We start from the raw sequence: 26,838 nt of genomic DNA on the forward strand, positions 1-26,838 counted from the left end.
TGCCCAGGAGTTCAAGTCTAACCTGGGCAACACAGCAGTACCTCATCTCAAACTGTAGTTTGAGTCTATTCATTGGACTTAACCTGTTTTTTGTTCTTATTGCCTCTGCTGCTCTGTACGCAGCTGACTAAATCAACTCACTGTTCAGTATCATATGGATGTATCCCAACACAGGTAAACAAGGAAGTTTGATTATGTCATATCATGGAAATTTTAACATAAATCTCTGTTGCCCCGTATTTTAGTTATATTGAATATTATGTTAATTTTGAGTAAATTTATGTTGCCTTTACAGTTTTTAATGCAAATAGTCAAGTAATAGAACACATGACCTTACTTTTTGGAATTTGCTGGCTAATTTGATTAGCTAAATTAGTAACAGCTCTCTATGAAAGTCTCTCTTTAGGAAAAATATATGTACTATAATTCTCAGGGAGTTCAGAGATCTCTCTGATCCCCTTAACCCTTGACTAAAAACCTCCAAAATAAAGTTATATCCTTTATGATCATGTGTTTTATATCATAAAATGCCTTATTTTTAACGAAATTATTAGTAGCTTTACTTTGAGGGTTTTTTTTTTTTTACAATTTTGCTAAATATAAACATTCACATGTTAGTGTTTTTAAGATGTGCAAAATATGAGGCACAGTCAAATTAAGAAACATAACTTGGGTAGTTTATCAGTAAACTTTTTTTAATGTATCAGTAATTTTTTTTTTTTTTTTTTTTTTTTTTTTTTTGAGATGGAGTCTCACTCTGTCGCCCAGTCTGGAGTGCAGTGGCACGATGGCACGATCTCGGCTCACCGCATCCTCCGCCTCCCGGGTTATTGCAATTCTCCTGCCTCAGCCTCCCGAGTAGCTGAGACTACAGGTGCACGCCGCCACACCCAGCTAATTTTTTGTATTTTAGTAGAGCCGGGGTTTCACTGTGTTGCCCAGGCCAGTCAACTGCTGAGCTCAGGCAATCCGCCCACCTCGGCCTCCCAAAGTGCTGGGGATTACAGGCGTCAGCCACTGCACCCGGCCTTAGTAAATTTTTAATAAATATAACATGTTAGCTTTTTTAAAATTCATGTATTTTTAGTTGAATATTGGCAAAAAAGACTGCTGGATCCAAAAATATGAATATTAACATATCAAAAATATGCATTTTTTTCCTGTGAAAAGTATACATTTGCATATGTTTGTGAATTGCATCCAGCCCTCCGTCTTACTTTCCACCTACTTCCTTTGAACCAAAACAAGGGAAGTGACTGACAGCCAGGAAGTCAGCATGATTTCAGAAATTTACCATTCAGTTGATAAAGAGTGCACATGCTTAAATAAATGATGTAAGTTACAAGAAGTCTGTACCAAAGAGAAGTGTTTTTAAATGGCCCCCAGCTCACTTGTCTAAAAAAATAGAGAAGACCAGAAAGAAATAGAGCAAAAGGATAATAATGGTTTTGTTAAAGTAGGATAATAGATTATCTTATTCCCATTTTCCAAATTTTGTTTTGTGGTTTGGTTAATTTAATATGTTAATTTAGTAGTGAAAAAGTAAATTATTGAGAAGTAATAGTCAACCATGGCAAGAAACCATAGTATATACTTACTTCCCAGTTAAAAAAAAAAGAAAGTGTTAAAATTTTCATCATAGAACTTCTGAGTTCATATAAAATTGATTTTATTTTCTGAATGACATGAATGACTCATTTAGAAAAGGTCATGTATGGCTGTATGTGGCGGTTCGTACCTGTTGTCTCAGCTTCTCACAGGGCTGAGGCAGGAGAATTGCTTGAGCACACAGGTCAAGGCTACAGTGAGCTGTGGTTGAGCTACTGCACCCTAGCCTGGGAAACAGAGTAAGACCTCATCTCTAAAAAAATTTTTTTTAAAGGTGAAAGAAGAGGTTATATAGTTTCACAGGGTCTTTGACCCCAAATAAAATGCAGAAGTTAGACCTCTGAAAAAAAATTAAACCTCTGTTATGCTTAAAATATTGTGCTGAACACTATGTCTGAAAACTGATTTTAAAGATAAGGTCCTTGCCTTTAAGAATTTTACAGGCCAGGTGCAATGGCTTACACCCGTAATCCCAACACTTTGGTGGGCTGAGGCAGGAGGGTCCCTTGAGCTCAGGAGTTTGAGACCAACCTGGGCAACATGACAAAACCCTATCTCTACCAACAATACAAAAGGTTAGGTGGTTATGGTGGCACAAGCTGTGGTCCTAGCTACTCAGGACACTGAGGTGGGAGGATCACTTGAGCCTAGGAGGCAGAGGTTGCAGTGAACAGTGATCACACTGCTGCACTCCAGCCTGGGTGACAGAGTGAGACCCCCACTCAAAAAAAATTAAAAAAATTTATATTCTAGTTGGGGATACAGAATTTGAATGTATAAAAAATCAATACAATAGTAAAGCAGCAAGTAACTGCCACAATATAAGAGAAACCAAACCATTTCATTGTTGATTATGAAATTAATGCCATGGAAAAAGTGGTATCTAAGTCTTGTGGCAATATAGATCATTCTAAGCTGAGAAAGGGTACAAAAGCCTCTTAGAACTGGTGCGATTTTATACTGGACTTTGAAGCAAATCTAAGGTTTGGCTAAAAATATGCGGACATATAAAAATGGTTTGGTTAGTGACTAGTGAATAAACCAGTTTGGGTTGAATCAACAGCTACTGTAAAAATGTAGAAGCATAATAAATGGCCTGGGAATACATTGGATTACCAAATGAATAACAGATGAACAAATGTTGATTTTATTCTGTAGAAGTGATGGGAAATAGTAGAACAATTTGAACATCTCTTTGCTAATGCCTTTTTTATTAACTTCAGAAAGTAAAGTTGAATAAAATCTACTGGTCTGGTGGGATATGCATAATATAATGCTTCTTGGGCATGCCGTAGGAGTTCAAAGGAAGATTATTAGAATCTCTGAGGTACCTGAGATTTTGATGTTAAAAGAGAGGCAGATTTAAACAGTCTTAAAATACAGTATTTTCTAAAGGTAGAAAACACTCAAGAGACAGGTCAGGGCATGCGGTGGTGAGAGCCAGAGCTGAACTACATCAGTATGTGGAGGGAATCAGTAAATTTGCTGATTGGTTTGACACTAGGGAGAGTAGAAAGTAAAGTAAAAAATTGACTCTGAATAACCTAAAGAAGGGCGATACTATTCCCAAAGATAGGTAAATCAGGAGAGAAAGCTGAATTGGGTACTGAGATGCTTTAAAGCTACCACATTAATCATGCTGTAAAGACAACAAAGTCATCATGTTTAGCAGACCTAAGCTGAGGGAAAAAGCCAAAGCAGGTGTGAAGGCCCTTGAAGAGGGAAGAGGTCAAGACTGGGATGAGCCCTCCAAAGAAGGTGTAAAATAGAGCTTGACAGAGGGCTAAGGAGGGAGAAAAGTAGGTGCTAAAAGGTGGTCAGAAACCATCTGCAGATATTAAAATGTGATGCAACAAGACCAAAAAAAGACCTTTAGATTTTTATTTTAGTAGGGTATTGGTGGCCCAAAAGTTACCGTTTGCAGAATTCTCAGAGCAGTTCCTGAGTCATAGAAATTACTCAGTAAACACTTGCTGCTACTGGTGTCGGATGAGGTTTTAGACCCTAGTCTCATATTTGGAACATCTGCAACCCATAAATGTCTCTCATAGCTAAGCAATCATCAAGGAAAGTGTATCTTCTAGAAGACATGTTTTTGTCTTGCCCTACTATATCATCCTTTTAAACTGTATATTAATCTTGAGTCTTCTACATAGGCTCTGAATATCAGATTCTAAAATTCCTATAATAAGGTCTTATCTCTTATTAAATTATACAGGACAAAAAGTCAATAGAAATTAGACTTAGAGAAAATGTGTGTCAATTTCATATGTAATACTAGATGTAGTGGAAATCAATAAAACTGAAAGAAAAACAGAAATCTTACATAAAATGTCAGCATTTTTTGTGGCTTGAATTATTGTAAATGTCATATAAATTTATTTATAAATTATCCAGATCTCATGCTAACTGTTGTGTATCGCATCTTCAGCAGAAGATCATACTTTCTTCTTCAAGTAAAGGGAGAATACTTGGCATGATGAACTCGGCCTTGGAATTGTCAGTCAGATCTACATAATCCTACAAAAAATAAAGGAGCTAGCCGGGCGTGGTGGCTCAAGCCTGTAATCCCAGCACTTTGGGAGGCTGAGGCGGGTGGATCACGAGGTTGAGAGATCGAGACCATCCTGGTCAATGTGGTGAAACCCCATCTCTACTAAAAATACAAAAAATTAGCTGGGCATGGTGGCGCGTGCCTGTAGTCCCAGCTACTCAGGAGGCTGAGGCAGGAGAATTGCTTGAACCCAGGAGGCGGAGGTTGCGGTGAGCCGAGATCGTGCCATTGCACTCCAGCCTGGGTAACAAGAGCGAAACTCTGTCTCAAAAAATAAAAATAAAAATAAAAATAAATGAGCTAATGAAAATGGAAAACTGTCATTCATGAAAGCTATAAACATACTGGAAAATCTTGAACAACTTAAAGATAGTGTCATTGATGGTTAATAACAAATATGATTCAATTGAATGCCCCAGTGCCTAGCACAGTAGATAATCAATGACATTTAGTAAAGTAAAGGAGAAAGGCAGGGATACCCCACATTAAAGTTGTTTTACAAAGCTCTATAATGCTTGGTAAAAATTCTAATGTTAATTCTTAATTAACCATTGTAGAGCTGATTTCAAAGCATTTATAGCAATTATGCTCCCTTTGTTTTATGGCTAGGTGTTTTCAGTAACCATCTGACAAATTAAAATTGTTTCTTGTTCATGTTTGATCTGTAAAGTAAATCAGAGGAGCCATTATGGAAATGTAAATTTAATATTTAGTCTGAATGCTAATTGGCAATAGAATTTAATATTCTCTCTCACAAAAGAATTTTTTAAATCACATGCCTTCAAATAGATAGGTGACGATTATATTATCAAAGAAGCTAGAAAGCAGAAAGTTCTCTTTGCTATGCTTTCTGTACTTGGTTTTATTATGTGAGTCATTTAAGATTGGCTTTTGGTCCACAGTCTTACATTAATGACACACTTTTTTGTTTGTTTTTTATAGTTGAAAATTGGCTGCTCTTGTTAAGTAGCCTCTTTTTCATTAAAAAGGGACATTGAACACTAGTCAAAAATTATCAATAAAACAGAAAAATGTTTGAAGTTGCAAATTTTCTCTCTTAAATATACTACTATACCATATCATTGCCGTTCAGAAATTATCAAGTAAATACAGATATACATTACTTTAATATGTGTAAATAGGCAAATTAGATATAAGTGCTGCATTATAATACTTTTATATTCTTCGAATTGTATGGTACAGACATGATTCAATCAAATAGTTCAGTCTGTCTGTTTATTCTTTAAAATTGTGGAGCAATTTGTTTTTCTTCCATTTAGTTCCCTGTTTTATAATGAAATATTTTTATTGTGTACAAGGTATTGATTAATCACATTTAAAAAATAGTTTTAGAGTTCCTACTATTTGGACTGGCTGTGTATTACATACTTGGCATATAGCCAAGCCTCAGACATACAAAAACTCTGCTTTCAGGAAGCTTAAATTCTGTTGAGGGAAGAAAGACAAAAACAAGTAAATTAATAAGGAATTGTTAGAAAGTGATAAGTGCTCTGAGCAGAGGACTTAAACAAAGTGCTATAAGAGGAAATGAAAAGGGCTATTTTAGGTAGCTCGTTGGAGGTTATGTCTGATCTGAGACTTGAATGAAGTTGTAGAAGGTTTTTGGGGAAGATGCTCCATGCAAAAGGAACACATAGGTGAAGATTCTAAGGCAAAAATGAGCTTGATGTTTGAAGAACAAAAAGAAGGCTGGCACTTGGCCAGGTCTTGTAGTGTTTTGTGGACAAAGGTAGCAAGGAATTTGGATTTTCTTCTAAATATAATTGGAAACTTACAAGGAGATTAGTTAAGAGGGAAAAGCTATGGTAACTTGAACCAGGGAAACCACTAGGAAATGCATAGAAGTAGTCTTATTTAGGACATGTTGGAGACAAAGTTGACAGGACATGCTGATGGATTAGATGTTGGAGGGAAGAGAAAAAGAAGAATGATTTCTAGATTTTTGGTTTGAACAACTGTGTGGGTGGCAGTCCCATTTGATGAGGTAGGAAAGGAGTAAGAAGAGGAACTCTGGAGTTCTGTTAATTGATCGTTCTGTTTGCAACATGTTAAGTTTGAGATATCTATTAGGAGACAAAATGAAATACAAATGGGAGATAAAAGCTCTGGAGAGACACAGAGTTGGATATTAGCATGTCCTTGTTTAACCGCCATTTAAAAGATGGATAATGGATAAATGAAGGAGCACATGTCCAAAGCATCCTGCCTTTCTTTCTAACACTGTAAATGCACCTGTGCTCCAGTCACGCTGCCTCCTTGGTGCTCTGCAAATTGTCCTTTCTGAGGCCTTTGCCCTGCTTATCCCTCTGCATGAGATTCATCATGACTCACTCCCATACCACCTTCTGGTTTTGCCACTTCACCCTCTCCTGGAGGCCTTCCCTGACCACTTTATTTAAAACTGTAAACCCTACCCCCAGCACTCCTGACCCCCTTTCCTGCTTTATTTTTCTCCCTTGCAGACTATTGCTGACATGATATTCATTCTAATCATGTACCCTCATCAGAACTCCACTGGTGTGTTTTATCCACCATTATATCTCTCAAGCCTATAGCAGTGCCAGTCACATTACAAATACTAATGAATAATTGTGAATGAATTATTTAATTAAATGAAAAATGCTCTGTTCAATTGAATATTAAGTATTCAGAATTAACACTGAAAATTTTTAAATAGTATAATTGTTTTTTAAGCATTGAGCTCAAATTTAGGGTATCTTAAGACCTTCAACTATAATTCTAAACTAAAACTTCTTAGATTCATTCATATGATGAAGACTAATATATCATTACTTTTACTTATTTTGATTAAAGTTAAATGATTAAACTAAAAATTGTTCTGAATCTAAAATACATGGATGCTGATTCCAGTAGGAGACATCCTGGATCCTAATTGTTAAGTCTTAGTCTTCCTATTTACATTTTCTAATTCATAAATTCTGACCAGTAAACAACATCATGCATTATTTACAGTATTTACGGTTATTCAACATTTAAAAGGCAACTGTATTTGCACAGTTTCTTAATATCCTTTTGTATTTTTATAGTGCCAATTCTGTTTCCATGTATTCAAAGTCATCGTAACCAGTTTAAACAGTTCTCCCTCTAACCTGTGGGTCCTTTGTCTCCCTTACCCTGCTCTGCCCCATCAAAAAAGGATAATGCTATTAGAAATTTTTGGTAAAACAAATATTTTATATGCACTCATTGCCATAAAGCACCCAAAGTTATGAGATGTTCTTAGAGTACTCTTCTAATATTTGCAGTACTCTTTCAAACAAATAATCCAGTTCATTAGTATTTCCTTTTCATTCCATGTCTATGGTGATTGCAATGCAATAGTTACCACAGCAAAAGTGATTAGTTCCTGAGTTTCTAATTTGTGATAAAGACTTCTCTGAGGCATCTATCTTGGTGAGTCGTGGATGCCAGATGTGATTCTAATAAATATTTTGAATACTTTTTGATTGGAAATTATAATTTATATAAAAATTTTTAAATGGCTGCTTCATAGTCTTAACTTCATACATACTCAGCATCTAAAGTGGACTAGGCTATTTTAGTTTCTTTTAAGGTATACAAATATGGGGACAATCTAGGATTCTATATCCCTAAAGCCATTTTGTACAGGTTTGCATTCTAGGTAAGAGTGTTTTTTTCTAAATATACCTCTGACATAGTGTATTCTCAAGACAGTATTGTGCATTTAATTTTTTAATGGTGCATGGTATTATGAATGTATACTTAGCCTTTTCAATATTAAATCTAACATACTTAAAAATGCTACAGGATAATGTTGCATTTTACATTATTACATTGCTATTTTGTAATTTAATAGATGGTATGTTTAATACTTCCTAATATAACCCACAAATTAATTGGAACATTTGTCAATCTAAGTCTACCCTAATTAATACATTTGATCTATGATTAATGGAGCACCCCATAAAACTGTCCTGTAAACTTAACTATGCGTATCTGTTTGTTTTTTCGATTGCAACAGTATATGAAAGACATTATTGCAGACAACTTGGCTATTGTTAGACCTTACAGAACATATACCTAGGAAGGACCAAAAGATGGTGAGATTTATTTCTGTGTGGCACGTTACACTTGAAAGGAATTCTGTGCCATGAATCAGAGTGGCATAGAAGCTCATTATGAGGAGCCTAGTGTCACCTGTAGGCAGAAAATATCTTGCCCTGTTCTCAAACATGTATGACTTGCATTTCGACCCCATATTTTTCCCTCCGCAACTCTGCATTTTCACTCTGTATAAATGCCCCATTCATTGATAAGCAAAGTCACAGTTGTGCTTTTCTGATGTGGGTATGTACACAGCTTTTCTGTGCTTAACCTTAACCTGTGAAAGAGCTGAATGATGGATTGATGGGTTGAATGGATGGGTAGTGAATGAATGGATGAAAATGCCCTTTACTACTTATCACTTTTTCACAGCAATCCATTCCCTTTGCCTCGCTCACAAAGCAATCCTATTTTCCTGTTCTGTTCCCCAGTAGCAAGACAGTTTCCTTTTAGTCATTGTTACACACAGACAAGTGGACATTCTCTGTATTTAACTTGCCCTTGCCGATCATCACATCACCCTCTGTAACTAATGTATGTTTAATTTAATCAAGAAAAAGCTTTCAAGTTTTTATTAATCAGTGACATTGACAGAATTTACAAGTTTTGTATATTGCAAATGTCTGTTTCCTTCTTTTTCATAATGCTTAAGCATTATTTTTGGCAGAAACTATTTTATAGGAAATATTTTGCATTTGTCTCAAGTAATCTTTCCAAATCTTTCTGAGGTGAACAATATTATTTAGCCTCATTATAGTATGTGGTAATAGGGTTCAGAGAGGTTAACAAACTTGACCAAGGGCACGCAGTTAGGGAGGAAGTGATAGAGCTGAGACGTGATCCTTGGCCCTGTCTCACAATCTGTATCCTTAAACACTATACAGTCCTTCTTCATCTGCATTAGTTTAGATTTTAAAATATGTTACATGTTCAATAGTGGTCACCAATAGTGACCCACTAGTATACACCTGTTTGCTTTTAGAACCATCTATTTTGATAGTGAATCTTCTCCATCTGCTCCCCATGTTTTTCACACATGATTTTTAGAATGTTTACACTCTTTGACCACTCTCCTAAGTCACCCATGTCAAAAATATGATTATGTCTATCTGTAATTCTAGAATATATAGTGTTTGTCGATTCCAGAAAAAAACAGACCTAAACAGTAGTGATTTTGATATAAAATTCATTAAAAATTCATTTCTCTTGGAATAAAACAAGCTTTCAGAATATAAATTTTTTTGTAAGTTTTTAAAAATTTTTTAGTTGACATGTAATTATAGATATTTGTGGGATACAATATGATGTTTCACTACATGTGTACATTGTGTAATGATCAAATCAAGACTAATTAGCAAATCTATCACCTCAAACATCATTTCTTTGTGGTCAGAACATTCGGAATAATCTCTTTTAGCTTTTATGAAATACACAATACATCACAGTTAACTATAGTCACCCTACTGTGGAATAGAACACCAGAAAGTATTCCTCCGATCTTAACTGTAGCTTTGTGCCCTTTAACCAAGTTCTCTACATATCCTCTCTTCAGCCTCTGTTAATTGCAGTTCTCTCTACGTCTAGAGATCTACTTTTTTAGATTCCACCTATGAGTGAAATCATATGGTGTTTATTTTTTGTGTCTGGTTTATTTCACTTGACATAATGTCCTCCAGGTTTATCCGTGTTGTCATAAATAACAGGACTACATTCCTTTTCATGTCTGAATGTCATTGTATATAGATCCCACATTTTTCTTTACCCATTCACACATTTTGATAGACTCAGGTTGTTTCCTTATCTTGGCTGTTGTGAATGGCGCTATAATAAACATAGGGAGGTAGATATCTCTTGAAATACTGATTTCATTTCTTTTGGCTATATACCCAGTAGTAGGATTGCTGGATCATATGGTAGCTCTGTTTGTAATTTTTTTTGAGGAAACTCTATGCTGTTTTACATAATGGCTATACTGATTTACATTCCCACCAACAATATGTCAGGGTTCCCAATTCTCCACTTCTTCACCAACATTTGCTGTCATTTTTCATAGTAGCCATTCTAACTAGAGTGAGAAGATACCTCATTGTGATTTTGATTGCATTTTCTGATGATTCATGATGTTGCACATTTTTTCTTATGTTTATTGGCCATTTCTGTGTTGTCTTTTAAGAAATGTCTATTCAGGTCTTTTGCCCATTTTTTAAACAATATTTTTGCTTTTGAATTGTACGGGTTCCTTATAAATTCTGATGTTACCACTTTGTCAGATACATAGTTTGCAAATATCTTTTTCCATTTTTTAGGTTGTCTTTTCACTCTGTTACTTGTTTCCTTTGCTGTGCAGAAGCTTTTTAGTTTGATGTAATCCTGTAGTCTCATTTGCCTGCTTTTACTTTTGTTGCCTTTGTTTTTGAGGTCTTACCTAAAAAATCCTTTCCAAGACAAATGTCATGAGGTATTTTCCGTGTGTATTTTTTAAGTAGTTTCATAGTTCTGAGTCTTACCTTTAAGTCTTTAATCCATTTTGAGTTGATTTTTTAATAGGATGAGAAATGGGGGTTGACTTTCATTCTTCTGCATGTAGAAATCCAATTTTTCCAACACCATTTATTGAAGAGACTGTCCTTTCCCCAGTGTGTGTTCTTGGTACCTTTGTCAAAAATCAGTTGACTGTAGAAGCTTGGCTTTATATCTGTATTTATAGTCGTTCTATTGGCCCATGTTTCTGTTTTTATGCTGTATTGATTACCATAGCTTTGACTATCATGCTGTATTGATTACTGTAGTTTTGTAGTATGTTTTAAAGTCAGGTATTATGGTGCCCCCAGCTTTTTTCTTTTTGCTTAAGATTGCTTTGGCTCTTCAAGGTCTGTTGTGGTTCCACACAAACTTTAGGATTTTTTTCCCTGCTATTATGAAGAGTATCATTGGTATTTTGATAGGAATTTCAGTGAACCTGTAGATTGCTTTGTGTAGTGTGGTCACTTTAAACATACTCCTTTCGTTATATTCATTAATTCTTCCAATTCATGAACACAGAGTATCTTTTCATTATTTGTATCCAATTCAGTTTCTTTCATCAATTGTATGGTTTTGTTATAAAGATCTTTCACCTCCTTAGGTTTATTCTTAGTATCTTTTTTTTTTAAGCTATTTTTTTAAATAGTAAGTGGATTTTTTTCTTGATTTCTTTTTCATACAGTTTATTAGAATTCCTACTGCTTTTTGCATATTGATTTGTGTCCTGCACCCTTACTGAATTCATGTATTAGTTCTAAAAGTTTTTTTTTGGTGGAGTCTAGGGTTATATAAGACCATGTCATCTGCAAACAAGAACAGTTTGTGCCTCCTTTCCCATTTGAATGTCTGTTAATATCTGTCTTTCACCTAATTGCTGTGGCTGAGATTTCAGTACTTTTTTAAATAGAAGTGATAAAATTGGGCATCCTTGTCTTCTTCCACATCTTCGGGAAAATGCTGAAAGAAAGCTTTTTCCTTTTCAATATGATGTTAGCTGTAGGTTTGTCACATGTGGTTTTTATTGTGCTGAGTGAGGTACATACCTGCTATGCCTAATTTGTTGAGAGATTTTATCACAAAGGGATATTGAATTCTGTCAAATGTTTTTTCTTCATCTATTAAATCACCATATGGTTTTTGTCCTTCATTCTGTTAATATTATCAGTCTCATTTATTGATTTGTGTATATTGAACCATTCTTGTGCCTCTGGGATGAATCTCACTTGATTTCAGTGATGATTTCTTTAATGTGTTGTTGAATTCGTTTTGCCATTGTTTTGTTGAGGAATTTTTGATCTATGTTTATCAGTGTCTTCTAGATCTTCCAGTTTTTTGGCAGATAGTTGTTCCTGATAATCTCTTTAGGATTCTTTGTATTTCGGTGGTATCAGTTATAATGCCTGCTTTTTTTTTCTCTGACTTTAAGTATTCTCCTTTTTTCCTAGTTTAGCTAACAGATTGTAGATTTTGATTATCTTTTCAAAAAACCAGTTCTTCCCTTTATTGATCTTTTGTCTTTTCTGATGTACATGTTTATTGCTGTAAACGTCCCTCTGACTACTGCTTCTGCTATAACCCATGGATTTTGGTATGGTGTATTTCCATTTTCATTTGTCTCTAGAAATATTTTCACTAATTCATTGACCGTTGATTCTTCAGGAGCATGTTGTTTAATTCCCATGTATTTATATAGTTTCCCAAGTTCCTCCTGTATCGATGTGTATTTTTATACGGTTATGGTTGGAAAAAATACCTGATACAATTTCAGTTTTTAAAAATTTATTAAGACTTGTTTTGCAGCCTACCATGTGGAGCAGGGAATTCCTCCAAACTCATTCTATAAGAGTAGAATTACTCTGATATTGAAACCAACTGGTACACATCTTAGAGAATGTTCCATGTGTACCACAAAATATGTGTGTTCTACTGCTGTTGGTTGGAAAGTTCTGTATATATCTGTTAGGTCTGTTTTGTTCTAAGTGAAGTTCAATTCTGTTATGTCCTTATTAATGTTGAAATGGGGTACTGAAGTCTCCTAATACTACTATATTACTGTTTATTTCTCCCTTCACATCCATTAATATTTGCTCTGTATATTTAGGTGCTCCTATGTTGGGTGCTTATATAGTCATGCACCACATTGTGCCACTTTGGTCAACCATGGACCACATACACAATGGTGGTCTTATGAAATTACACCATTTTTTAACTGTAACTTTTTCATGGTTACATATCTTTAGACACACAAATACTTATCTTATGTTACAATTGCCTGTGGCAGCCTTGTCCAACCTGCGGCCCATGGGCCACATGTGGCCCAGGACGGCTTTGAATTCAGCTCAACACAAATTTGTAAACTTTCTTAAAACATTATGAGTTTTTTGGCCAGGTGCAGTGGTTCATGCCTATAATCCTGACACTTTGGAAGGTTGAGGCAGGTGGATCTTTTGAGGTCAGGAGTTTGAGACCAACCTGGCCAACATGATGAAACCCCGTCTCTACTAAAAATACAAAACAGTCGGGCATCGTGATGCACACCTATAATCCCAGCTACTCGGGAGGCTGAGACAGGAGAATCTTTTCAACCCAGGAGATGAAGTTGCAGTGAGCCAAGATGGTATCATTGAACTCCAGCCTGGGTGACAGAGACTCTGTCTCAAAAAAAAAAAAACCATGAATGTTTTTTACAATTTTTTTTTTTCTTTTTTAGCTCATAAGCTATCGTTAGTGTTAGTGTATTTTATGTGTAGCCCAAGACGATTCTTCTTCCACTGTGGCCCAGGGAAGCCAAAAGATTGGACACCCATAAGTTAGATGACTTGCTAATTCCTTTGCGGTCCTGCTTTACCTACTATTTTAGCCCTTGCCAAACACTGTAGTAATTATCTGTTTACTTTTTTTTTCCTACTTACCTAGGAGTTCCTTGAAGACAGAGACTATAACTTTTCATATTTCTATTTTCAGTGTTTAGAATAGTAGCCAGCTAAGTGTCCATCAGCAGATGGATGGATAAAGAAAATATGGTACTTATACACAACGGAGTACTATTCAGCCACAAAAAAGAATGAAATTCTATCATTTGCAACAGCATGGATGGCACTGGATGTCATTATGTTAAGTGAAATAAGCCAGGCACAGAAAGACAAACATCCCATCTTCTCACTTATATGTGGGATCTAAAACTGAAAACAATTGAAATGGACATAGAGAGTAGAAATATAGTTATCAGAGGCAGAGAAGGGTAATGAGGGGCATGGGGGGAGATGAGGATGGTAAATGGGTAATGCCTGTACCAAATATCTCAGGTAACCCATTAATATATGTACCTACTATGTACCCACAAACATTCAAACTTAAAAAAAAAATAAAAATAGAATAGTGGATGGTACGTAGTAACCCTTAGTAAATGTTTATTGAATACTTTCTTTGGAAAAAAAAAAACTCTGCTTAAATTAATTATTTTAAGTTTTTAACAGTTTTATTGTATAATTTACATATCATAAAAGTCTCCATTTTAAGTGTAGAGTTCAGTGAGTTTTAGTAAACTATGAGACTGTTGTACAACTATAAGAACAATCTCAGTTTTAGAATACTTCCATTAACCCAGAAGGTTCCCTCCTGCCCACATAGAGTCAGTCTCCACTACTACCACAGCCCCAGATGATTACTTTATTAAAAATTTGGTTAAAATATGTACAACATAAAATTTGCCATTTTAACCATTTTTAAATGTATTAATTCTGTGGCATTAATTGCATTCACACTGTTGTGCAACATTAACTACTATCTATTTTCAGAACTTTTTCTATCCCTCTTAATGGAAACTCAGTAACCATTAAGTAATAATTCCTCATTCTGATAACCTCTGATCTACTTTCTATCTCAATGAATTTGCCTATTCTAGATATTTTATATCAGTGGGATCCTACAATATTTCCCTTTTTGTGTCTGACTTATTTCACTTACCGTAATGTTTTCACGGTTCATCCATGTTCTGCCTGTTATCAGAACTTCATTTCCATTTTGATTATCTATTTATCTCTGATGAATTCATGAGTTCTTTCTACCTTTTACCTATTGTGAATAATGCTGCAGTCTGTGTGAATCCCTGCTTTGACTTATTTTTAGTAGTAGGGAAATTGCTGGGATATAAGGTCATTACACATTTACCTTTCTGAGAAACTGAAAACTATTTCTATAGCCATTTTACATTGCTACCAGCAGTGCACAAGGGTTCCAATTTGACCACATCATCACTAACATATGTTATTTTTCTTTTTTAAGAAAATTACTAGAGCCTTCCTAGTAGATGTGAAGTGGTTTTTCATTGTGGCTTTCATTTGTGTTTCTCTAATGACTAATGTTGATCTTCTGTTTATGTTCTTACTGGCCTTTTTTTTTTTTTTTTTTTTTGGATAATTGTTAATTCAAGTTTTTTACCTATTTTTTAAGTGGGTGGTTTGTGTTTTTATTGTTGAGTTGTTGGAGTTATTTATATATTTCAGATATTAAATCCTTTATGTGGCTATTTAAACATGTATATGTAAACAGATGTGATAAGAAAATATTCTCTCCCATTCTGTGAGTTTTCTTTTCACTAAGGGTTTTATGATTTTAGCACTTAAATTAGATTATTATAATCTGTTTTGAGGTAGTTTTTGTACATGGTATGAGTACAAAAGGATGCATGGGTCCTTTTATGTGTGGAAATCCAGTTATTCTAGCACCATCTATTGAGGAAACTATTCTTTCTCCATTGAGTGGACTGGGTACCCTTGTCAGGTGGCCATATCTGTATTTGCCGATTTCTGGACTGCAGATCATATTCCATTGGCCGATATCTGTACTTATGCCAGTATTACATTGTTTTAATTACTATAGTTTTTAGTAAGTTTCAAAGTTCAGAACTATGAGTTCTCTAACCGTATTCTTCTACTTCAAGATTGTTTTCATTATTCAAGGCTCCTTGCAATGCCACATGAATTTGAGAATCTTCTTTTTCATTTCTGCTAAAAAGGCTTTTGAAATTTTGAATGTGATTGCATTGAAAGTGATGGCTTTGAGTAGTACTGGCAAATTAACAGTATTTAGTTAGTTCCAACCTCTGAATACAGGCTGTCTTTCCATTTATTTAGGTCTTTAATTTGAATTTCCAGCAATGTTATATAGTTTACAAGCACTTCAACTCTTAGGTTAAATTTACTCTTAGGTGTTTTATTCTTGTAGATGTTATTGTAAATGAAATTGCTTGCTGAATTTTGGGGAGACGGTTGTTCATTGGTGCTTTATAGAAACACAACTGATTTTTGTGTGTGTTGATCACAAGATCAACCTGCAACTTTGCTGAATATGTTTAATTCTGTTAGCTTTCTTGTGGATTCTTTGGGATTTTCTCAATATAGCATCATGTCATCTCTAAATACTGATAGTTTTATTAATTTATTTATTTATTTGCAATTTTTATGCCATTTATCTCTTTTCCTGTCTAATTGCTCTGGATAGAATCTCCAGTATACTGTTAAATAGCAGTGGTTAAAGTGAGCATCCTTAACTTCCTGAACTTAGAGGGAACGTTTTAGTTTTTCCCCATTGAGTATATTAGCTGTGAGTTCTTTATAAATTCATGTTCAGAAAATTTTATTCTACTCCCATTTTTCTGAGAGATATTATCATGAAAGTGTGTTGAATTTGTCATGTGCCTTTTATGTGTCACTTGAAATGATCATGTGGGTCTTTTTCCTTCATTCCATTACTATAATGTATTACATTGATCAATTTTATATTGAATCACCCTTGCATTTCTGAGATAAATCCCACTTGGTTATGGTGTATACTTATTTTGATATGCTGAGGTTTTTTTGCATCTATTGCTCAGTAATTTTCCTTTGATGTCATTATCTGACTTTCATATAGGAGTAATGCTGCCTTCATAAAATGAGTTAGGACGTATTTTTTCCTCTTTTTTTTCTGGAAGAGTTTGAGAAGGTTTGATGCTAATTCTTCTTTAAATGATTGGTAGTATTCAACAGAAACGCCATCTGGTTGGACTTTTCTTAGTTGGGAAATTTTTGATTCATGGTTCAATCTCTTTACTTGTTATAGGTCTGGTGAGAATGTTACTTTCTTCTTGAGTGAGTTTAGGTAATTAAAGTATTTTTAGGAATTTGTTCATTTCATCTGAGTTATCTAATTTGTCACCGAATTATTAATACTTTTTATAATGCATTTTATTTCTCTAAGGTCGATAGTAATGTACCCACTTTCATTTTTTACTTTAGTTATGTACATCTTCCTTTTTGTCAATCTAGATTAAAAGTCTATCTATTTTTAAAATCTTTTCTAATTGTTTATACTGTTTTCTTTAGTTTTCTGTAGTTTTGTTTTCTTTCCTAATCCTTGCTCTTTGGACTTTGTTCTTTTTCTGGTTTCTCAAGGTGTTCTTGATTTGAGATCCTTTGTCTTTTTTTTTTTTTTTTTTTTTTTTGAGACGGAGTTTCGCCCTTGTTACCCAGGCTGGAGTGCAATGGTGCGATCTCGGCTCACCGCAACCTCCGCCTCCTGGGTTCAAGCAATTCTCCTGCCTCAGCCTCCTGAGTAGCTGGGATTACAGGCACGTGCCACCACGCCCAGCTAATTTTTTGTATCTTTAGTAGAGATGGGGTTTCACCATGTTGACCAGGATGGTCTCGATCTCTTGACCTCGTGATCCCCCCGCCTCAGCCTCCCAAAGTGCTGGGATTACAGGCTTGAGCCACCGCACCCAGCCAATATTCTGTTGATTGATTATTTAAATTAAAAGAATTGCTAATTAGGAAACTATGAACAAAATATGTGAGTAAAACACCAGGATAAGAAGGGATCTTTACACTTACTAGTTAGAACATTTTACTTTTAGTGGCCATGAAGTGCTTGCAGAGATCAGGGTTGCTGTAGAATTCCTTGTGCACCTTGCTTTTGAACGTAGCAACTTCATAATGTTTGGTTCTCTATTTTTCCCTTGAAAGGATGGATAATAAATATTTTAATCTTGAATATACGGTGAAATCCGTGGAATATCATTGTTAGCAGCTATTTATTTCACTTGTTTCAACCCTTCTGACAAAAAGTTCACAGCTATTTCTGAAACAGGGATTTAGGCAAAGTGAGAATACTGCAACACTGGTTCAGACATTTCATACTTTTATTTATAAAAGTATTTTATTTATATTATAAAGGACAAAATGAACTTCTTAAAGATGAGGTGCTTTGACCTAAGAATTTGATGTCCTAATAACGTTTGAGATATTTGAAAAGATTTTGTATTTCATTGTTTCATAGGTGATCAAAAAATACCAGCAAGTGGAAATTATAATTACAATTTTGAAGAGAGTTCAAGATGTTTATCTTCTGCATAAAAGCACTAATTAGCTCATTGATCATACAACAAAAATAACTAACAACATCCAAAATACTTTTCTCATGAAAATTTCAAAATTAGCATGACTAGAGTGTTCTTTTATTTTTCAAAAGGCTATTTCAAGTATTTCAGATTAGTCTACTTATTTCTGAAACTTGTCCTTTCTTTACACTTTTAAACTAACCCTTGTTTATTTATAATATTGTGGGTTATAAAAGGATCTGAAAGGTAAATCTCCCAAAGATAGATATTTCAGTGAAAGAAGAGTATAAGCAGAAGTCAGAATAACCTTTATTAGCAGTTTTTATCATCGTCCACTTTAATGGAGCCATCTTCTTTGGGTTTTTGTTTTATTTAATTGTTAATTTTAGTTTAGATTCAGAGGGTCCATGTACAGATTTGTTGCATGGGTATATTGCATGATGCTGAGGTCTGGGCTTCTATTGATCTCATTACCCAGAGAGTGAACACAGTACCCAGTAGAAAGGTTTTCAGCCCTTGGGCTCTTCCCTCTGTCCCTCCGTCCTTCCTTTTGTTTGGTGTCCCCAGTGTCTGTTTCTATCTTTATGTCCTTGGGTATTCAGGTTTTAGCTCCCACTTGTAAATGAGAATATGCAGTATTTGGCTTTCTGTTTCTGTGTTAATTCACTTAGGATAAGGGCCTCCAGCTTCATTTATGATGCTGCAAAGGGCATGATTTTGTTTGTTTTTATGGATGCATGGTATTCCATGGGTAGCACATTTTCTTTATCCAGTCCACTGTTGATGGGTATCTAGGTTGTTTCCATCTTTGCTTTTTGAACAGTGCTGCGAGGAGCACACAAGTGCAGATGTCTTTTTGGTAGAACAATTTCTTTTCCTTTGAGTATATATCCATTAATGGGATTACTGGGTCAAATGGTAGGTCTATTTTAAGTTCTTTGAGAAATCTCCAAGCTACTTTGTATAGTGGCTGAACTAACTTACATTTCCACCAACAGTGTGTGCTAAGCATTCCCTTTTCTCTGCAGCCTTGCCAGCATCTGTTATTTTTTGACTTCTTAATAATTGCCATTCTGACTGGTGTGAGATGATATCTCATTGTGGTTCTGATTTGCATTTCTCTGATAATTAGCAATGTTGAGCATTTTTTTCATGTTTGTTAGCTGCTTATGCATCTTCTTTTGAGAAGTATCTGTTCATTTTCTTTACCCAGTTTTTAATGGTGTTATTTTTGTTTTTCCTGTTGATTTGCTTAAGTTCCTTATAGAGTCTGGATGTTAGTCCCTTTTAGAATGTATAGTTAGCAAATATTTTCTCCCATTTTATAGGTTGTCTTTTTACTCTTTTGATGGTTTGGGGTTTTTTGTTTGTTTTCTATTTGTTTGCTATGGTGAAGCTCTTTAATTCAATTAGATTCAACGTGTCCATTTTTATTTTAGTTTCACTTCATTTTGAGGACTTAGTCATAAATTCTTTTCCTAGGCACATGTCCAGAAGAGTATTTACTAGGTTTTGTTCCAGGATTTTTAAGTTTGAGGTCTTAAATTTATGTCTTTAATCCATCTTCAATTAATTTTTCTATATGGTAAGAGGTAGGAATCCAGTTTCACTCTTCTGCATATAGTTCACCACTTTTCCCAGAACCATTTATTGAATAGAGAGTCCTTTTTCCATTGCTTGTTTTTCTCAACATTGTAAAAGATCATTTGTCAATAAGTGTGCCCCTTTATTTCTGGGTTCTCTATTCTGTTCGTTGGTATGTGTGTCTATTTTTGTACCAGTACCAGGCATTTTCAGCCTTCTTGGAAGGTCACTCTCTCCAGAAGAAACTAAGAGTCTGTAGCCCATCCCAGACTAATACCCAAGTGTTGACATTTGGCTTATATAAAAGTAACTGTCTTTGATACTGTAGTGTCAACGTTTGACACTTTTGAGTGTTTGTTGTTCTAACAATTACTACCACATATTTAGCTCTTATGTGCCAAAAACTATGCAAAAGTCAGTGGACAAGAATATGGGCTCTGGACACAGCTGCCTGAGTTTTTATTTTGATTCTGCCCCTTACTAAATCTGTGTTCATGGGCAAGGTACTTAACCTCTTGGTACTTCCATTTCTTCTTCTGTTAAATGGAGGTCACAATATAGTATAATAACACAATTGGAGTTATGAAGATTAAAGGAGAGGATACATGTATAAAACTCATAACTTTTACACATAGTAAGCACTCAATGACTACTTGTTAGTTTCATTATTGTCATCATCATCATCATTTAATCTTTACAGGAAAGCATTGGGATAATATGCATTTTAGAGACAAAGAAACCGAGGCTAAGGAATCATAAATAACTTTCCCAAGGTTACGATACTAGCAAATGATAGCTAAGATTTGACCTCAGGTGCTTATGATTAAGCCCATGCTCCTAAACTAGACTGTGGCCTTAGTGGAAGAGGGCTGCTGATAGCATTTTAGAATGTCATATAAGGAATCTAGCCTTCTCCTTTTGTGGATTAAAAAACTGAACTGACTAAGCACCCTAAGTAACAAATCCGTAAAGGAATGTCTTTCTAATTGTCCTTTCTACTGCCCCCAAGCATGGCTTCTTTTCTTTTTCTTTTTTTCTTTTTTTTTTTTTTTTTAGGTGGAGTCTCACACTGTTCCTAAGCTGTAGTGCAGTGGTGCGGTCTCGGCTCACTGCGGCCTCTGCCTCCTGGGTTCAAGCAATTCTTCTGCCTCAGCCTCCTGAGTAGCTGGGACTATAAGCATGTGCCACCACACCCAGCTAATTTTTTTGTAATTTTAGTAGAAACAGGGTTTAACCATGTTGGCCAGGTTGATTTTGATCTCCTGACCTCATGTTCTGCCCGCCTTGGCCTCCCAAAGGGCTGGGATTATAGATGTGAGCCACCACGCCCAGCTGCATGGCTTCTTTTCTTAAGAATGCTTTAGAATAGGTTTAATCATTTGCTTTCTGATTCTCACCTTCTGCCCAAATATAAAATCCTAGATTGTTAGGATTAAATGAAAGCTTTTGTGTGTAAAGATTTCATTTTAAAATAATATTACTTTACCATCATATTATGCTTTCTTATTCTAATCAAAACAAGAGTGAACCGTTATTCTGTCCTTGCTGCCTTAAGTGTGGATTTTTATATTTAAATACATTTCTGTTCTTTTGATCGTAGGCTTTATTTTGGATGCAGGGTTATACTGATGAAGAGACTAGCAGCCACCTTTCCCTACTTTGTATGGTGGGTGTGAATAAATATTTAAAGCAAAAAATAGAATTTTATTTCAGTCTCTTGTTTAGTTTTAGAATTCAGATAATGGGTTTGAGTTAGCTGCTGGTTTGTCATAAGAGGTTACTTTATTAGTAAATGATAGACTATTGACAGAAAAAAATTTAATCACTTTTATTTAACTGTGCCAATCTTAAAATGATTCCCTAAAATGATTCCCCAGTGGAATTTGTCATATTGCAAGCACTCAGAAGTAAATAGATAAAAGAATTAATAGTCTTTAAGTCTCACTTTGCATGGTAGAAAATGAGAATGTTTAAGCTAATTAGTTATACAACAAGTATACACTAAGTATTTTTCTTCTATTTTTCCAACGTATATGGGAAATGTGATGTGTATAAATTTCCTTCTCCTCAGCTATCACATTTACTCCAAATTTTAAATTATATATGATTTGATTTTTGCAGACGTACTAAAAAATTTTAAAGCATGATTGATAGAAATATTTTTATTTTATATGACATGTGCATTATAAAAAAAATTGTACTGTACTATATATGTGCATTGTTAAATATACACATAGTTGTTTTTAGTAAGAAAAGCTAAAAGGATTATAGTTTCGTAGCACATTTGATACTTCATGTAAAACAATAGCCATAGAGTTTTAGGTTTAATCATAAGAATTTTAAGAATAATCTAGTCCCATCTTCCTCTCCTTGTTCTTTTCCAGACTTCAGAAAGTAAAATAATGTCTCCACCATCATTATGGTGAGTGGGCTGGAATTGGGTGTACTGAGACCCTGTCTCAGTCCACCCCATTACTACCCCACCTCACGGAGATACTCGGCTTTTACCTTGATTCACATACTGAAGAGAACAGAGGAATCTCAGAACAAGAAGAGTAGGTCATGACTTTGCTTTATAAAATTCTGAGTTAGGAAAAAATATCAAGTATAGTAGTTATCTTATTCCATTTTCTGTTGCTTAGAATATCTGAAATTAGGTAATTTATAAAGAAAAGAAATTTATTTCTTACAGTTATATAGGCTGAGAAGTCCAAAGTCAAGCAGCCATGTCAGGTAATAGTTTTCCTTCTGGTGGGGACTCTGCAGAGTCCCAAGGCAGCACAGGGAATCAAATTACTAGGGGGCTGAGCCTCCTAATATGCTAGCTCAGGCCTCTCTTCCTTTTTTTATGCATTTTGATTATCATCTTCTTCCCAAATATAAAATCCTGTGGTTCTCCCCCCATGATAACTCATGTTCTTTGCCATGATTACCCATGAATTCATTAACATATTACCTAATGAATTCTTGAATGAGTTAATCCATTTATGTGGGGAGAACCTCTTGACCCAGTCATCTCTTGAAGGCCACACCTCTCAATAGTGTCGCATTAGGGATTAAATTTCAACATGAGTTTTGGAGGGGACAAATATTCAAATTGTAGCAGTAGGGAAAGAATTGGTATACTCAGCAAAACAGAAAAGCATCACTAGATAAGTATCCATGAGATATTATTGAAACCTGGTCTTTATCTGGGGATTTAAATAACAAACAAAAATATTTATATCAATCGGAACAACAAATAAAATGGTTTATTTCAGACCTTAGCAAGAGAAAAACAATCATCCTGAATGTCCTTTCTGATGGCCAAGTATTCGCAAAGTTTAAGTTTATATTAAATACAGCATGATAACTATAGTTAACAACAATATATTATATACTTGGAAATTGATAAGAGAGTACATTTTAAGTGCTCCCAACACACACAAAAAATTTTAAACATATAAGTAAATGCATGTGCTAATTAGCTAGAGTTAGCTATTCTGCAATGTATTCATATTTCTTTTGTATGTGTGTGAGACAGAGTCTCACTCTATTGCCCAGGCTGGAGTGCAGTGGTGTGATCTGGGCTTACTGCAGCCTCCACCTCCCAGATTCAAACAATTCTCCTGCCTCAGCCTCCCAAGTAGCTGGGATAACAGGAGCCCGCCACCACGCCTGACTAATTTTGTTGTATTTTTAGTAGAGATGGGATTTTGCCATGTTGGCCAGGCTGGTCTTGAACTCTTGACCTCAGATGATCCACCTGCCTCGGCTTCCCAAAGTTCTGGATTACAGGCATGAGCCACCATGCCCAGCCTGTATTCATATTTCAAAACTTCACATTGTGGATCATAAATGTATAAAGGTTTTGTCAGTTAAAAATTAATAATTAAACAAAAATTTTTTTACTAAGTCTTGCTATGTTGTCCAGGCTGGGGTACAGTGCCCATCTACAGGCACAATTGTAGTACTCTGCAGTCTTCAACTCCTGGGCTCCTGGGCTCAAGTAATCCCCTTGCTTTGACCTCTCAGGTAGCTGGGACTAACATGTACCACCGCACCCCACTCTATATTTTTGTGAGAATAATTTATCTTATGTTAATGATGCGTTCTTCTGAAAAATATAAAGTTATAGTCTTTACTTTTTTCAAAAGTAAAAAGGATATTGATTTTTTTTATTTCAGCCTGTATTCCCAGCTTTATATTAATAGTGAATCACAAAAGAAAGTGTCATTTTATATGTAAATACATTATCTGTCACATATCTCTTGACAAGTGTATTGAGAAAGCCATTATTTCTGTCTATATTCAGAGTCCATTTTAGCAAGAAATGTAGTTTCAGAAATCCTGTAGATAAATCTTTCAGCCCTGGGTCTCACATATTAGAAGTTAAAGAAAGCCTTGAATTCTATTTAAAACCTTCTACCATTAATTAGTCATGTGATTTGTAGTATTTATAGCTCATTTGTGCTGCAGTCATCCATGAGTAGATTTTCCAGATGGTGGAAGGAGACATTTTGACTTACTCCCTGTGTGAGCTGTCATGCCATGTTCTACTCTGTAATCAGAAATCACTGATTTATTTTTGTTTTTGAACTCAGAGTTCCAGATTGTAGATAGAAATATTTAGCCATTCCACTTACAATTTTTTTCTTCATCTATGGAGCAACATTTATCAAATTCTAAATTGTTAGTTTCATTTTTCGTGACCAAGTATTTTAGTATTTCCACTGAAAACTTTGCAGCGGGTCCTTGAAGTGAGAACCGTGAAGAAAAAGCACTTCTGTCCTTCTGGGAGTTAATGCACTTCTTTACTATTTTGCCTGTGTCCTAGGCACAGCATACCACTGTATTAATACACAGAATACCACAGTGATAGGGGTGATGTAGGGATAATGGACTTCTTTATGTTTGTTTACTGCTTTAATTTTTTTTCTACATTGTTTCTTCCACATTTAATCCTTACAGTGATCACGTATGGTAGCTAAGTAATGTTCCTTTTAATCATTTTACAGATTAAAAAAAGCAAAAGAGATTTAGATTTGTTTTTCTTTTTTTTTTTTTTTTTTTTTTTTCTGAAAAGTATGTATCATTCAATAGTTGGTGTGGAACAACTAACTGGATAGCCATCTGTAAAAAGTGCAGTACAGCTCACATTGTATATTAAAATAAATTTCAGGTTAATCTGACACTTAAAAGTAAAACTAATGCCCAAAAGTACTAGAACAAAACAGGGTGTGGGTGAGGGAAACAGAGTTACATGTGTACTGGAAATGCCTTTGTGAATTATAAGCAAAACATGGAAGCCATAAAGCAGAACAGTAGTAAATCACAGATTAAAGAATAATTTTCTTAATTTTGAAAGGCTGCTACAAACTGACAAGTAAAAGACCGAGAACATTATTCACTAGAAAACAAAAATTGAAACCACAGTGAGATACCATTTTCACTTATCAGACTGGCAAAAAATTCAAACATTTGATAACTGAGATATTGGTGCAGCCTCTCTGGTAGTGATTCTCAATGTGTGATCCAAAATATGGGCCTCTGGAGGGGCAGCTCCCTGCAACTCTTTCAGGGATTACACAAGGTATAAATTATTTTTACACTAATAAGATATTATTTGCCTTTTTTACATGTTGACATTTACAGTGACAGAGCAAATCAATGGTGGATAAAGCTGCTTCCAGTGTAGCAGTGTAGCACAAATTTAGATAGTAGCTCCAAACTTCGCTAATATTCATTGTGGTCTTTATCACCGTACATTCACGATTTTAAAATGAAGGAGGAGGAGGAAGGAAACAAGGAACTTGGTCAGTTTCACTGAGTAATTGTTTTGATGAATCTGCAAAAATCAATAATTTTAATAAGTCTCAGCCCTTGAGTATACATCTTTATAATAGTCTATGTTGGAAAATAACTATGCATAAAACACATCTGCATACTGAGTATGATGGCTGTGTTGACAAAAAGCAGTATTGTGATTAAGTTGCAAACTAACCTAGCTACTTCTTAAAAGTACCATTTCTTACCTGAAGGAACAACTGACAAACTACTGTTATTCCAGCTGGGGTAGTTGATGGACGTTTTCTCTAAAATGAACGAAGTGAACTTGTCACATCAAGAAAACTGACAGGATTCGGTGCCAGTGATAAAATTTGAGCTTTCAAGCAAAAATTTGAATTTTGGAAAACTTCTATCTGCAATAAACCGACAGCTTTCCAACATCTAAAGACTTTTGTGATGAGATTGTAGTGATATCAACATATGTGAATTTTTGATATGGTATAATGAAGTGTATCAGAATTTAAAAGAGCCACGTAACTTAGTTAACCAATATTTTTCAAATGATCAATGTGTGATTTTGGAGAGTCCTGCATTTTACATGAATGCATAGATGGATATGAAGCATTCATTCAAAGTGCAAGATAGACCAATGTTTTTAATTAACAGAGTAGGGAAAATTCATTGATATGGCTTTAGGTTCCTCATTGCGAATAACCGTTAAAAAATTTTACTTGTTGAGTTTGGCGATAGATGGGAGAATACCCAGGGTTACCTGAAAAGGCTATTTTAATACTTCTACCAGCTTCATCTTTTCATATGTGTCAACTAAAACAACATATTACAGCAGATTGCATGTAAAATCAGTATTAAAATGTAATTTTATTTTAAAACCAGGCAACTCTACTCTTTTTTCAAAAATTTTGTTTTGTAGTTGGTTATTTTTCATGAAATTGCTCTCTGTGCTTACATGTAATATATTTAAGGTTATTTTAACTTAATAAATATTGAACTATTTCTGTCTTAATTTTTAATACAGTAAGGCATAGATGTAAGTCACATAAACAAAGCTCTTTAGGGTCTTCAGTTTTTAAGAGTATTTAAAAGTTTGAGAACTATTCCTCTATGGAGCATAAAATATAAATTTTAATGTAACAATTGAAACAGTAATTTTCATTCTGGGAATTCATACTATAGATATAATCTCAAAAAGATGAAATTACACAAAATTATTTAAAGTTGGATTGTTTGGATTATCAAAAGATTGGAAACAACCCATCATTTGCTTATCAATAGAGAACCAGTTACTGAGATACCT

General features: G+C 34.8%; 1 protein-coding gene across 1 annotated transcript in view; it reads left to right on the plus strand.

Annotated features, from left to right (window-relative positions):
• The window catches only part of ITFG1 (integrin alpha FG-GAP repeat containing 1), a 277,356-nt gene that overhangs the window by 88,405 nt on the left and 162,113 nt on the right, over nucleotides 1-26,838 (plus strand). The gene's annotated exons all lie outside the window — the stretch shown is intronic.

Source organism: Saimiri boliviensis, chromosome 1, assembly GCF_048565385.1.
Source record: "Saimiri boliviensis isolate mSaiBol1 chromosome 1, mSaiBol1.pri, whole genome shotgun sequence".
Lineage (NCBI taxonomy): Eukaryota > Metazoa > Chordata > Mammalia > Primates > Cebidae > Saimiri > Saimiri boliviensis.